Source organism: Anabrus simplex, chromosome 13, assembly GCF_040414725.1.
Source record: "Anabrus simplex isolate iqAnaSimp1 chromosome 13, ASM4041472v1, whole genome shotgun sequence".
NCBI classification, from domain to species: Eukaryota; Metazoa; Arthropoda; class Insecta; order Orthoptera; family Tettigoniidae; genus Anabrus; species Anabrus simplex.
Window position 1 is genome coordinate 57,637,596 of NC_090277.1, and position 15,945 is coordinate 57,653,540.

The following is a 15,945-nucleotide window of genomic DNA, read 5'->3' on the forward strand; positions in this document are numbered from 1 at the left end:
GTAAAATTATTTTTTAAAATCCGTCGAAGCATCAGGATGACCATCTATGAACTCACTTCTGAACTAAGATTTGTATGTGCTGCCATCTATCGATAAACTTTTAAACCAAGAATCAGCTGTTCAACTTACAGTGTGTTTGAGAGTATGGCTCCAACAAACAAAGCAAAACTTGCTGCTTTAGCTGCAATTATATGTTGTACAGTGGTAAAAGGAAGAAAAGAAATGCCAGGAAATGCTGGAATCGGGGTTGGATCAAAAGAAGAGAAGAAGGTAGAGGATTGCTGTCCTTGATCGAAAATTAGTTGAGGTTAGAAGACCAGCATTCATATAGGGATTCGCCGATTGTGTTTTCTGCCTCTCTTCTTGCATTTCTGTTGTGGTGAAGTGGGTGTTTTAACTTCGTACAAACAAGGATATTTCTGGTATTCGTCAGTAAAACACTAACAGCTTCCTTAGTCCACCTGGATCCGGCCATTTTAGAAAGAAGTGTTTGTTTACAATCGAGCTTCACAATCTTCTCACGACGTAGCGCCAACATCATCATGTCAGCTTCGCTGATTGGTTCGTTTCGTAAAATTAATTTTATGGAATAGAACATGTCCTATTTTATGAAAAGTTTTATTAAATGTTTTATAAAACTTGAATTTGACCGTGAGCAACAGAAATTTTATAAAATTAAATTAGTGTACAATAAATTTGACAGAAAATTTTACCGTGAGCAACAGGCATTACATTTCTCTTCAGATGTTAAATTTTAACAGACAACAAGAGAATAAACAACAGATTTCAGGTACAGAGTAGAAAAAGAGTAAACTTAGAAAAGGCTCGTTACAATTTGAGCTCCCTATTTACAGAAGTCGCTACATCACTAATGTGGCTTTCAGACAAATGGACCAGGAGGCGAATCTCACAATTTGTTTTAAGGGATATTCAAAACACAATTTTCAAGAGCACTTTGCTCCAACTGTTACAAGTTACGGCCTTCCAAAGCCACCAGTCAATATCACACAAATATCTATTACATTACAAGCAAAGAACTCAATGCTCTCCCATTCTACCCAGAAGACTACGCTCTCAAACCCTTACAGCCTTCTCAAGGCAACCATTAACTCTTACAAGACGGAAAAGAACGTCTTCGCTCAATAAAATTACACTTTCAGGCCTCTCTAGGCACAACCTACAGTTTACAATACCATATCAATTACCTTTTAGTTTACACAGGGGTATCTAGTACGCATTCTACTCGTCCTTTATAGAAATTAACAGGTTCAATTACTGGCCCTAAAAAACAAACTGTATGGGGGCGGACACTTACGCTCCTTGAAATCAAGAGGTTAAAACCCTATTTGTGCTTGCGGCCTGACGACACAGAGGCTAATCCCACACTACCGAGGTGACTAGAAAGACAAGTTAATGTACAATTACAAGTGAAAAACAGTTACAAAATCATAGTCACCTCAAGATTAATTGAAGGGGAATTCGAGAGGGCAACGCACTCTCTATCCCCGGTTTTCAGTTAAGTACCTTTGACTAACTTGAACTTTTACCTGAGCAGAAAGAAAGGTTTACATTTTAGAAAATTTTCAGTTACATTACGAAAGATGGTGAACCTTCCCCTCGGGTCAGCTTGCGGAGATAAGTACTGAGGTAGAAATATAGTGGCCATTACCTGCGCTGGTGTTCTGCCTGTCGAAGTATGAGGACCCCCGCCTCCTCTCTTAACACACACACACTTAGTAATTCAATAAGACAAGTTAGCTCAAAAAGGCGTCAGCTTTTATACCCGAGGGGAAGGTTCGAGAAGGCTCTGGACTAAAACCTCTCATTTTTATTGGTAGATAAAATAGGTACAAGAAGCGTTTGACTGGCTGAAAAATAAATACAAAAAATTAATGATTTGTTGGAATCTAACGCTTGCGGGATGAGTAAGGAGTGTTGCAAACCTTGATGTATCAAAAATAAGGAAAGTCAATTCAGTTCAGAAAACCTATAAACACAAAATTTCTTTAAATTGCTAGTTATTTCACTTTACACCAGAGTGCATGACATCAGTTCTTTAATCGAGACATCAATGGAGAAAAGTTCGCACTTGGTGAAATAGTTGTTGCAACCTGTGATACACCAAAAAACAAAACAAAAGAAATCCAGTCAGTTGAGGAAACATTAAAATAACGCATTACTCTTATCTATTTAGTAGTGACATCTGTTGATCAACGTCCCGACTTCCTGCATTAGGTGTTTCAAGTTTTTTCTGTTAGATAGCGTTTTTGAAGGCGCTTCATCCAAATGGATGGGGATGAGGTGTACCTCCCGGTACATTAAGAAATACTGTAGTTTCAACCTTTCAAAGGAGAAACTCGAATCCTTGGAGAAATATAAACACGTCAGACCATCGAAGAAAAAATCATATAAAGAAACAGAGAAATCATGAAAGGTAGGAAAATGAAGAATATCCTAATAACCATCGGAGTTGGATCAATCTGAAGTTCCACAAGTAGAGATTAGATAGAAAAGGCAATGGTAGTGGTTGGCCTCGCGGGATAGGAGAGAAAGAGGGAGATAGAGAGAGCTCTCGGTTGTTAAAGGTTTAAGCATATATGACGTTTCAAGAATAAGACCCAAACATGCATATATAATTACAGTTTACATTCGGGAGATAGTGGGTTCGAATCCCACCTTTGGTAGCCCTGAAGATGGTTTTCCCTGGTTCTCCGATTTTAAACTAGGCAAATAGTGCCAAATTCTTCCCTAGTCTGCAAAAGATGTGGAGGAATTGTTGAATGGTATGGTCAGTCTTGGAGAAGGAGTGAAAGAAAGTCCACAGCCTGTTTCCAGTCATTTGACCGGGTCAGGAATGGAATGAATGGAGCCCCATCTAGCGGCGAGGATAGGAAATGTGCCGGCTGCCGAAGCCTCTCGCACTCCTCCGGGGCAATGATTAATGAATGATTAATGAAATGATATTGGAGAGTGTTGCTGGAATGAAAGATGACAGGGAAAATCGGAGTACCAGGAGAAAAACCTGTCCTACCTCCGCTTTGTCCAGCACAAATCTCACATGGAGTAACCGGGATTTGAACCACGATATCCAGCTGTGAGAGGCCGGCGCGCTGCCGTCTCAGCCACGGAGGCTTCTAGAGAAGGAGTACAAGATGAAAATAAATAAATACAAAGCAAAGGTAATTGAGTGCAGTCAAACGAAGTCACGTGATGCAGGAAATATCAGGTTAGGAAATGAAGTCTTAAAGAAACTAGAACAATATTGTTATTTGGATAGTAGAATAACAATGGCAGAATTAAGGACGCCCCCGTGGGGCCAACCACTACCCTCCTTTTTTCTACATGATCTCTACTTGTGAACTATCAATATGTTCCAACCACGACGATTAGTTGTAGAATTTTAGTTTTCTCTACCCTTCATGTCTTTTCGTTTTCGTAAGAATAGACATTTAGCCACCTCGAGCATTGATATAGGAATTACAAAGACGTGTTTGAAGCGTGGCATTGTATGGAAGTGAAACATCGACGATAAGTAGCTCAGAAAGAGAGAAATAGAAGCTTTTGAAATGTGGTGCTACAGAAGAATGCTGAAGATGAGATGGACAGATTGAATGAAGAGAGTAGAACGATTTGGATAAATTTGACCAGAAGAAGAGAGAGAATGATAGGAAACATATTAAGATAGGCAGGACTTGTTCAGTTGGTTTTTGTGGGAAGTGTAGGTGGTAAGAGCCGGCCCCGTGGTGTAGGGGTAGCGTGCCTGCCTCTCACCCGGAGGCCCCGGGTTCGATTCCCGGCCAGGTCAGGGATTTTTACCTGGACCTGAGGGCTGGTTCGAGGTCCACTCAGCCTACGTGATTAGAATTGAGGAGCTATCTGACGGTGAGATAGCGGCCCCGGTCTAGAAAGCCAAGAATAACGACCGAGAGGATTCGTCGTGCTGACCACACGACACCTCGTAATCTGCAGGCCTCCGGGCTGAGCAGCGGTCGCTTGGTAGGCCAAGGCCCTACAAGGGCTGTAGTGCCATGTGGTTTGGGGTTTGGTTTGGTTTGGTAGGTGGTAAGAACGGTTGGGGCAGATCAAGGTATGAATATGGTAAATAGATGTAGGATGTAGCAGTTAGGTAAAAGTGAAAAGGTTAGCACTGGATATGGTGGCTTCGAGAGCTGCATCAAACCAGTCTGTAGATGACCGAAACAGCAACAACAGTTATTACGCATGTGGATCAGTTGAAATTTGATTTTATATTCACAGTAGAACTATGCCTCGCCATCCTTGTTATTAAAGAGAGATACCATCACAAGGTACAGGGGTGCGTGAGAGGGTAAATGGAGGGCAGTAGGTCTGAATTGCACGCTACGGAGCCGTGCTGTCTGCGCACATGCCGCGGTAAAGCACGGAAAAGAGAGACCTACATTTAATGCCATTTTAGGCACACTACAGGGTACAGTATTCGTTTCTCGTCTCTGTGCATTAACAGTAGAGCCCGCATAAAATTAAAACTTACTGAAGCGGGTGATAAGTACAGTCTACCCTGCACAAGAGTTATGTATACCTGCCAACTTTCCCGATTTACCCGGGAGACTCCCGATTTTCGACAGGTTTTCTCGCCTCTCGATTATTCTAATATTTCTCCCGATTTATCTTATTTTTTTGGTGAACATCAAACATATGTTTTTCAAATACCGTCATTTCACCTTTGTACGCCAGTGGCCGGAAGTCCTTCGCTCATTGGCCGCTTTCAAATGAAATATCGACATTTGTTAAAACGAGAAATGCGCGCGAATGTGCGATGTTTATTGAAACCAGTATATCGCGACGCGTATATCGATTGTCAATCTCTCGTTCTCGCGTGGTATGTTCGCGTTCGTTCATATCAGTCTAGTCGATTCTAAAGACTAGTCGCTAGATTTGGAGTCAATTTTAGTAATTTAGTGACAGAATTTTAAAGATAGCAACTAGTGATTTTTCTAGAGATTTCGGGAGCCTTCTGGCGAATTCTAATTTATTACTTGATAAATAGCACTGCGCGTAATCGCGCGGGCACGTGATGCACTATATTGATATATGCATTTACTAAGTAATGGCATCTAAGGGCATGACTGATTGGCACGTGTGGAGCGTGAGATCATACTATTTTCGTAAGGCTTATGAGAGACCGATCATCTCACTCACACACTTCCTGTGCGGGAATAGAGATGCGTAATTTTTAGCCTTGTAGCCTCGTATAGCAACAATCGGGTTTTGAGGCATTAAGTGTTGCAATATATACCATAGTACTCCCGTATTGTGCAAGGCATGTAGAATAAACAGTTTTTACCAATTGTATTTCCTGATTTTCATATCAAAATCTTCTGATTTTTGGTTTTGTAAAGTTGACAGGTATGGCTATGCTATGAGCTTTGCATAAAGTTTAGGGGTGCGGCCAAGCAGAACCCCTAAATGTTATGTTACTCTCGCTACATAACGGAAGAACGGGCTAGACGACACTTCCTAATAAGCAAATTAGTTAGCGTTATAACATATTATTGCCTAAACATCTGGGGGTCTAATTATAAGCAAACCTCGTTACGCTGCAGCCGTCATTAGTCTTGGCTTACTAAGCGACCGCTGCTCAGCCCGAAAAACTGCAGATTACGAGGCGACGTGCGATAAGCGGAACGAATACTCTCGCCTATCATTCTTGGCTCTCTAAGCTACAAAATTACTAGTACGGAAATATCAGCGTATTACCTCGTGTACCTCCGTGCTATGGTCTCTATCTTGCTCTCTAAGTGGACGATCTGGAGACACCTCGTTTATCTTACCTAATGTATGGATTTTCATGAAATTGTTAGGGAATGTCTTTTAAATAATAGATCGGGTATTCCGAAAACCGGTTTTAAATATGAAAATTCTTTTAAAAATTTCAAATCCATTTTGACAATAATATGTGTCTGGGGGTCATCCGAAAATTTGTGTATCATAACACGACAAAATGTGTGACGGAAATGACGTCACATAAGTTTTTACCGTAGGCCTTGGTGACCAAATATGCTGCGGCTGTGGATTTCTATAAATAGTCTGTGTTGGAACAGGAAGCCGGCCCCGTGGTATAGGTGTAGCGTGCCTGCCTCACCCGGAGAAACTTGTTCTAAAAAGCATAGAACCGCGCGTATTAATGAGCAAAGTACAACAGTCATCTCTGCACTGACGAAACAAGAAATCTGTATGGCGGGCGAGAAAATATCAGACATGGGGCGGACACCATTGATTCTCGGAATATAATAGCGCAAAATGAGCTGAGCCATCTGGTGACGAACGAAAGTGTAATTTTATCACTATGGCAACGGTCAATAGATTTCAGTCCTTTCGATGTTAACACTAATCAGAAGGGGTCCGACACTTCGAAACATGAAGGTATTGCTCAAAGAAAGACAAAGCGCCACTACGGGGGTGAAAATGGAAGACTCCCTAGCATTCACAAACGTAATAAGTAGGCATAATTGGACAGTTCATCGGCATTCTTTTCCTCACGCTGCTCCTCACCGCCTCCACTGAGGGGGCTCGGCTACGTTTGCGTCCTCGGCTGAGGAGCTTCGGCTAAGAGTGCGGGCTTAACCTCACTTGTAGGCTAAGAATGCGGGCTTAACCTCACTTGTAGGCTAAGAATGCGGGCTTAACCTCACTTGTAGGCTAAGAGCGCAGGCTTAACCTCACTCGTAGGCTAAGAGTGCGGGCTTAACCTCATGCTGACTACGGAAGGAGGAGATGGAGGTGCAATTGGAGGCGAAAGTGGAGTGTGAAGAAGAGGATGCAGGTGAAATGTCCAATTATACACTCATGTTCATAAAAACCAGAATACATTGCAAAACTTCAGATAGGAAGTTCATATTCACAGGCTATGTGCATTAGTATGTACTGAAGAAATAATTAGCATTCGGCCCTCAGGATCAAGGTCCATATCGATACATCGGCGCACCACCATCGACTGGTAAAATATGCATGCAGTTCTCGTGGTCACTATAAGCCGAAGGTAATGGAGCAGTGTGACTTGATCAGACATGCAGAATGACACGCAGACGTATCCGAGAACCGTGCCGTCAAATGATTGAGTTTGAAAGAGGGCGCATTATAGGCAAGAGAGAACGTGATGCATCCAACCGGGAAATTGCTGCCCGTGAGGGACGAAGTGTGTCGGCTGGTCGCGCCACCTAGACCACTCCCCGAGAAGATCGACACCTCATCCAAATGGCATTGCAGGACAGGTCTGCGTCCTCCTCGGCTCTGGCTCAACAGTGGAACAGTGTAACATATCGTACACTATCAGAAGTGACAGTTAGTCGCTGTTTAATAGGGTCTGGGTTACTGGCGCGTCGTCCTGGGGACAGAAATGGCAGTAGATAGTGTTTTTGGACGAATCCAGGTTCTGTTTGTTTGAAAATGATGGCCACATTTTGGTTCGTCGCAAACAGGGGGAGAGGCATCGCACTGACTGCATTCGCACAAGACATACAGCACCAACTCAGGGCCTTATGGTGTGGGGTGCTATTGGGTACAACCACAAAGGACAGTTGGTGCGCGTCCAGGGCATTGTGACCACTTTGACCTACGTGAATGACATTTTGCGACCCGTAGCCGTACCCTTTCTGCCCTACACCCGAGAAGCCATATTTCAGCAGGACAATGCGCGACCAAATGTTGCTGCAGGAACACGTGCCTTCTTGCTGTCACAGGATGTCAGACTGTTGCCGTGGTCCTCCCGATCACCGGACTTGTCGCCAATCGAAAATGTGTGGGATATTGTGAAACGACGGGTGCAGCGCTGTGACCCAGTGCCAACCACCAAAGATGAACTGTGGGACCAGGTGAATGCAGCATGGATGGCTATACTCCAGAACGCCATTCGCGCATTATACGCGTCGATGCCATCACACATGGAACAAATTATCAGTGCCCATGGGGTACCCAGTGCCTGCAAGGCAACAGGACACATGCTGAACGTAGGCGACTGAAATGCTAATCGTTTCTGCAGAACATACTAATGAGCATGTTCTGTGAATATGAATTTTCCCTATCTCTAGTCTTTCAAGGTGTTCTGCTTTTTATGAACATGAGTGTACATACTCTAATAACATCGCATAGCCGTGTTGAAACACCGGACCCCGTGAGATCTCCGAAGTTAAGCAACATTGGGCGTGGTCAAGATTTGGATGGGTTGCCACGCTCTGTTGATGGTGGTAAGTGAATGGAGGAGCGGAAAGGAACTGGCAACCTTACCGTACGTAAACTCCAGCTCAGGCACGACCTCTTCGGAGGTTCGGACCTGACTTTGGGCAGAATACACCCTTATCTTACCTTCGGAAGGGAACAGGAGTTGACCAAGAGATGTTGGACAGGTTGTGTGAACTTGAGAAGCCTCTCACAAATAAATGTGGGGAAAGAGCAACGCCATGACTCAGCTAAGGGCCTAGTGGTCGCCAACCCACGTTGAGAGCCCCTTATCCTAATTTAGTCGCCTCTTACGACAGGCTGGGGATACTATGGGTGTTATTCTACCGCCCACGCCCGCAAGGGACATTGATTGGTGGTTATTATATGAGGGATCCCACGTCGCAGCCACAACTCGATTATTATCGATTATGACGCTCTTCCTACTGCTCCGACTTCCCTTTCCGATCTGGCGTAAGACCATTAAAAAGCGCGGCAATAATAATCCGGTGCTGTAGCATCACCCACCAGTCAAGTGGAATAGCCACACCCAGTCTTACTGCGACACTTGAAGAACATGCGCATTTTATCCACGGCTTCATTCAATATTGGTAGCGGAAACAGAGGAGGCAGTCATAAAATATAATATTATGGAAGAATACGCTTTATTCAAGTTCCCAGACGAGAACACTTGAAAGATTTCTTTATGAGATTCTGGTACTTGTTTGAGAGATTTCTCCAATTAGTTACAGTACCGTTTAAAACATGAATCATCGTTAGGTATTATTACATTTTCTGTGCAATCCCAACAGAAATCACTCCGCAGGAATAAAAATCGCAGACTATGAAACAGAAGCATCAAAGCACAAAAGAGTGGGGCAAGGCTGTGTTGTGTCCCCTCTCCTTTTCATTGTTTGTATAGAACAAGCAAGAAAACGGAAGCAAAGAGGAACTTGGAACGGGAATCACATTCCAAAGAGAGGAATTCAAAACCCTGAGATTTGCTTATGATACTATTTTATATAGAGCCTGAGTGTCTCAGGCGGCAGCGGCCGGCCTCTCACCGCTGGGTTCCGTTGTTCAAATCCCGGTCACTCCGTGTGAAATTTGTGCTGGACAAAGCGGAGGCGGTACAGGTTTTTCTCCGGGTACTCTGTTTTCCCCTGTCATATTACACCCCAACAACACATTCCAATATCATTTCATTTCATCCGTCTGCCATTAATCATTGCCCTAGAGCAGTGTGACACACTTCGGCAGTCGGCACCGTTCCTATCCTCGCCGCTAGATGGGAGCTTCATCCATTCATTCCATTCCTGAGCCGGTCGAATGACTGGAAAAACTGTGGATTTTCATTCTTATTTATCTGAATCTGCAGTCCGGCTCCATGGCTAAATGGTTAGCGTGCTGCCCTTTGGTCACAGGGGTCCTGGGTTCGATTCCTGGCAGGATCGCGAATTTTAACCATCATTGGTTAATTTCTCTGGTCCGGAGGCTGGGCGTATGTGTCATCTTCATCATCGTTTCATTCTCATCACGACGCGCAGGTCGCCTAAGAGCATCAAATCTAAAGACCTGCACCTGGTGAGCCGAACATATCCTCCGACACTCCCGGCATTAAAAGCTATACGCCATTTCATTTTTTGAGTCTGTACAAGATCTGGAGAATTTGCTGAATGTTTTAGGTCCAGTTTTTGAGGAGTACAATATGAAGTAAATGGATCCATATCAAGAGTAATGGAGTGTACATAGGTGATACAGGTAATGTTAGACCAAGAAATTAAGCTTTGAAGGAAGGCGATGAATATTGTTACTTGGGTAGTTAAAAAAACTAATGATGGCAGAAGTAATGAGGGCATGAAATGCAGACTAGCGCAAGCAAGGAGAGCCTTTGCTCACTTCGAACATTGATATAGGAATTAGAAGGATGCGTCAGAGAGAAAGAGAATAGAAGCTGTTGAAATGTGGTGTTGCCGAAGAATACTGACGGTGATATAGGCAGATAGAATCACAAAAGAAGAGATACTCGATGGAATTGGTTAGATGACATCGATTTGGCTAAATTTGATGAGAAGAATAGATACAATGGTTGGACATATCTTAAGACACACAGGACTTGTTCAGTTGGTTTCTAAGAGAAGTATAGGCGGTAAGAACGGTAGAGGTAGACCAAGGTGTGAATTTGACAAGCAGATTGGAGCAGATGTAGGATGCTGTAGTTATGTAGAAATGAAAAGTTAACACATGATAGGGTGGCATGGAGAGCGGCTTCAAACCAGTCCATGGACTGATGACTCGAACAACACGAAAAAGAAGCCAGAAAGGCGTGAGGCAAGGCTGCAGTGTGTCCCCTTTCATCTACACTGTTTATATAGAACAAGCAGTAAAATAAATCAGAAAGGAACTTCGAACGGGAAGCACTATCCAAGGAGAGGAAATCGAAAGGAAATCGAAACTCCCAGATTTGGTGATGATATTGTTATTTTATCTGAGTCTGCACAAGAACAGAGGAAATTGCTGAATGGTTTGGGCACGATCTTCGAGAACGAGTAAGAGATGAAAATAATTGAGTCCAAAACAAAAGTAATGGAGTACAGTCGAGCGAAGTCAGAAGATGCAGGAAATATCAGATTAGGATATGAAGTCGTAGAGGAAGTAGATGAATATTTTTACTTCTGTGTTAGAATAAAAGAAACCACTTTTCCTTCGCGAAAATCAAATGATCTGTATTCTGTATTCTTTATTTATTCTTTCTCCAGATCTAAATAATGCAATCAAATGATCATAAACATATCTCCCGATCATGGCCATCTATCAACGGCTGCTAATTTCAGACGGCAAACAGCCATAAGACATAGCCTGCATGGTTGCTATGGTTACAGTTCCGTCACACATTTTGTGTTACACAAATTTTCAGATGGCCCCCGAGCCATAAGACATGTTTATGTCAACTAGTGATCGCAGAATTAAGGGTGAATACGAGCCTTAGCCATAACAAAAGTTACACATGTGTCATAGATTAGTAACCGACATGGTATGAAATGAAATGGCGTATGGTTTTTAGTGCTGGGTGTGTCCGAGGACATGTTCGGCTCGCCAGGTGCAGGTCTTTCGATTTGACACCTTTAGGCGACCTGCGAGTCATGATGAGGATGGAATGATGATGAAGACGACACATGCACCCAGACCCCGTGCCAGAGAAATTAACCAATGATGGTTAAAATTTCCGACCCTGCCGGGAATCGACACCGGGACCCCTGTGACCAAAGGCCAGCACGCTATCCCTTTAGCCTTGGAGCCGGACACCGACATGGTATACCATGTCATTACTAGGGAAAGGATTTTAAGGTGGGAAGTATGGCCAGAAAAGGAGAAAAAATGGTTGTGAGAATACATACAAAAAGGTGCAAAAATGTGTTGATGAAATAATTTGATTTTTTTTTAAATGCTATTTATTCGGGGCGTCGACCGAAGGTCTTTTGCCCCTACTTTGCACCATATGTTGTGAACCTGCGTGTATTTGGAAATGGCGGAAGTATAAAGTGTTGAATGTGAGAACGACACAAACACCCAGTCCCCAGGCCAGCGATATTAATAATTTACAATTAAAAACCCCTGACCCGGCCGGGAATCGAACCCGGGGCCGTCGGGTGACAGGCGGACGAGTTGCCCCATACACCGCGGAGCCGGAATTGAAACCAGTTACATGAACTTTATTTATCACATTTACCCGGTTATATAATCAACATGTTATTTTGGATTGCGCACAATATTTCAACGTTTTTAACAGTAAGTCACTGGCGCTTTGAACTCAGTAGATCCTTATATAGCGAGAAACTCCCCTCGACATCTACAGAAACCAATGGAGGGTAGCGCAGATGCTGATTCAGAATTATTTGATAAGATAATCAGCTATGTGGGAAACGATAAGGAAAGGAACGTGATCGTAGCGGGTGATTTCAATTTACCAAATGTCATTTGGGAAGGTAACGCGAACGACAGGAAGCATGACCGACAAATGGCAAATACGTTAATATGGGAAGGGCACCTGATTCAGAAAGTAATGGAACCAACTAGAGGGAAGAATATTCTGGATGTGGTGCTGGTAAAACCAGATGAGCTCTATAGAGAAACCCGAAGTAATAGATGGTATTAGTGATCACGAAGCTGTTTTTGTGGTAATTAAAAATAAATGTGAAAGAAAGCAAGATATTAAAATTAGGACTGTTAGGCAGTACCATATGGCTGATAAAACAGGCATGAGGGAGTTTTTAATAAGTTTTTAATAAGCAACTATGATCGGTGGAAAACGGTAAATAAAAATGTAAACTGACTCTGGGATGGGTTTAAAGCAATTGTTGAGGAATGTGAAAATAGGTTTGTACCTTTAAAGGTGGTAAGGAATGGTAAAGATCTACTGTATTATAACAGGGAAGTAAAGAGACTAAGAAGGAGGTGCAGGTTGGAAAGAAATAGAGTTAGAAATGGCTGTGGAAGTAAGGAGAAATTGAACGAACTACCCTCAGATAGATAGTAAGCTACTGTACTACCACGAGATCACTGTGAAGGAGTACTTCTGGGTACAAATTTAGTTGTAGCCATTACTGAGGCTGTGTAAGTTAACAAACAATAAAAAAATCAGGATTGCATACCGTTGCAGTTATTAAACTGTTATTGATGAGGACACATTATTTTTTCTCTCTCTCTTCCCCAAAGTACGAGTGCTGTGGAGTTGAAAGCGACCGCAATGGAGTGCAGTTTTAATGTCTAGCTTAATTATTGGCCTTGTCAAACAGCTCTCTGTCTGTTTGTGTATGTCGCCGCACATATCCGAGCGGTTTTTGTGGACTTAATTGCATGGTGCATGTGATCAAAGGCTTTTTTTCCCTCTGTTCCATGCTCCATTTAATCCGATCTTTGAAATGGAACGAACGAGGGAAGGAATTCTAGGAATCGCACTGGCGCAGTAATGGCACTTCTGTTGTAACTGCTAAATTTCGCTTTCTGCCGCCGTGGTCCGTCAAGTAAGCACAAGTTCGATACCTGAAAGTGCTGCGAAATGTTTTATTGTTTTTAGGATTTTGAATCTTGTGAACCTTGTTATATTGAATTGGAAATATAAGTAAAGCAGGAAATATATTAAATAGAGAAATGAAATTTTAAACGCAATTTGCTTTACGCCACACCGACACAGATAGGTCTTCTGGCGACGATGGGATATTAAAGGACTAGGAGTGAGAAGGAAGTGGCCGTGGCCTTAATTAAGGGACAGCCCCAGCATTTTCCTGGTGTGAAATTGGAAACCATGGAAAACTTATGTTCAGGACTGCCAACAGTGGGGTTGGAACCCACTATCTCCCTAATGCAAGCTCACACGACCCTAACGGCACGGCTAGTCTTAATGGAAGTAGATGGATATTGTTCCTTTTGATGATGAAGATGATATTATTATTATTATTATTATTATTATTATTATTATTATTATTATTATTATTATTATTATTATTTACCTCGATGAGAGGGTAATCGCGAGAAGTGGGAACGAATAGTAAACTTGAAATAGCCTACCAAACTTCACGCATGGCCTATTTAATATTATTATTATTATTATTATTATTATTATTAGAATGAAAGAATTAATATTATTCAAATGGTCGCTAATTTAAAAAGCCTATAATTTTTAATGCTGTAACTCAATTTCTTATGAGGTGAGATTGGGGTTGATTTTGTAGAGATTTATTTATAACATGTCTTTCCCAACGGCCATACCATGTTGAATACACCGGTTCTCGTCCGATCACCGCAGTTAAGCAACATTGGGCGTCGTCAGTACTTGGATGGGTGACCGCTTGGGAACACCACGTGCCGTTGGCTCAGTTCCCTTTGCCGGCTCCGTGGTGTAGGGGTAGCATACTTGCTCCGGTTCGATTCCCGGCCAAGTCAGGGATTTTTACCTGGACCTGAGGGCTGGTTCGAGGTCCACGCAGCCTACTACGTGATAAGAATTGAGGAGCTATCTGACGATCTAGAAAGCCAAAACTTACGACCGAGGGGATTCGTCGTGCTGACCACGCGACACCTCGTAATCTGCAGGCCTTCGGGCTGAGCAGCGGTCGCTTGGTAGGTCAGGACACTTCAAGGGCCGTAGTGCCATGTAGGTTGGTTTGGTTTCGTCATTCCCAAACACTAATAATAATAATAATAATAATAATAATAATAATAATAATAATAATAATAATAATAATAATGATGTCGTGTGGCTATTTTTAGCCGAGTGCAGCTCTTGTAAGGCAGACCCTCCGAAGAGGGTGGGCGGCATCTGCCATGCGTAGGTAATCGCGCGTTATTGTGGTGGAAGATAGTGTTATGTGTGGTGTTTGACTTGCAGGGATTGGAATTAACCAATGAAGGTTAAAATCCCCGACCCGGCCGGGAATCGAACCCGAGACTCTCTGAACCGATGGCCAGTACTTTGACCATTCAGCCAACGATTCGGACTCCCAAACACTTGAGATACGTCACTAGGAAGCGTTTCTGAAGCCATTAGTTATGTATGCAGCTGAAACGCTATTCCTAAATGCCAATAAAGGACTCCTCAAAGAAGTGGAGAAAAAAGAAGTGCGGAGTTATTAGGGGAATTATGGGGTCTAATTACAAGAATGGCATCCAACAAGGAAGTCTATAACATAGTAGAGAAAAATGAAATGAAATGTCGTATGGCTTTTAGTGCCGGGATATCCCAGGAAGGGTTCAGCTCGCCAGGTGCAGGGCTTTCTATTTGACGCTTGTAGGCGACCTGCGCGTCGTGATGAGGATGAAATGATGATGAAGACAACACATACACCCAGCCCCCGTGCCATTGGAATTTACCAATGAAGGTTAAAATCCCCGACCCGGCCGGGAATCGAACCCGGAACCCTCTGAACCGAAGGCCAGTACGCTGACCGTTCGGCCTTTGAAAGAGTTCTTTTCTGAAAAGCCAGTGACGAATGGGCTGAACCGAGACGAACAACCGAAAAGAAGACGCTTATAATAATAATAATAATAATAATAATAATAATTGTATGGCCTCAGTTACCGTGTGGAGACGTTTCAATTTGACGCCATCTGGCTGTCTGCTCGTTCCGTTTTACACTAGCTCCACTAGCTCGATTTCCACTGTCGGAAGCCGTGAAGAAGGTTTTCACTCGTTTCCTATTTTCGCGCATGGACCTGGCCGATCTGAGCCATAGTCTGAAATTTCCGAGTTCCATCTCCCTCACCCTATGGGATGACGAGTAGTCAGCAGACCTGCTTTAACATGTTTAAATTTGCATTTTATATTTGGTTTTTGTTAACTGTGTTTTATTCTGTTGACCCTTAATTGATGTTTGTGTGTTCTAATGTGTTATATATGCCTTGTCCTACTTCGGTTTATTGTTATATGGAAATAAGGCATTGCGTATCATATTCACATTATTTTAAAATCGTATTCATTCCTTCTTTCGTCGTCTTGTTTTAAATTCTAGTCAGTAGGTATATTTTAAAATTTTAATTATCATTACATTTCGTTTCATCTCCTACCTTTAAGGGTGGATGACCCAGATGTTGAGCCGCTTTATAATAATAATAATAATAATAATAATAATAATAATAATAATAATAATAATAATAATAATACCATCATCATCGACATTATCCTACGTTCACACGAGCTAAATGCTCGGGCTGAACTTTAATTAAGGCGACGGTCGCTTCCTTTCCATTCCTAGC

General features: G+C 42.7%; 1 protein-coding gene and 1 non-coding gene across 2 annotated transcripts in view; both read left to right on the plus strand.

Moving 5' to 3' along the window:
• LOC136884743 (dystrophin, isoforms A/C/F/G/H) overlaps positions 1-15,945 on the plus strand; it is a 1,317,506-nt gene that overhangs the window by 529,957 nt on the left and 771,604 nt on the right. The gene's annotated exons all lie outside the window — the stretch shown is intronic.
• LOC137502953 (5S ribosomal RNA) lies at positions 13,949-14,067 on the plus strand. The gene has a single exon (XR_011018947.1). It is a non-coding gene; the product is annotated as a 5S ribosomal RNA (ribosomal RNA).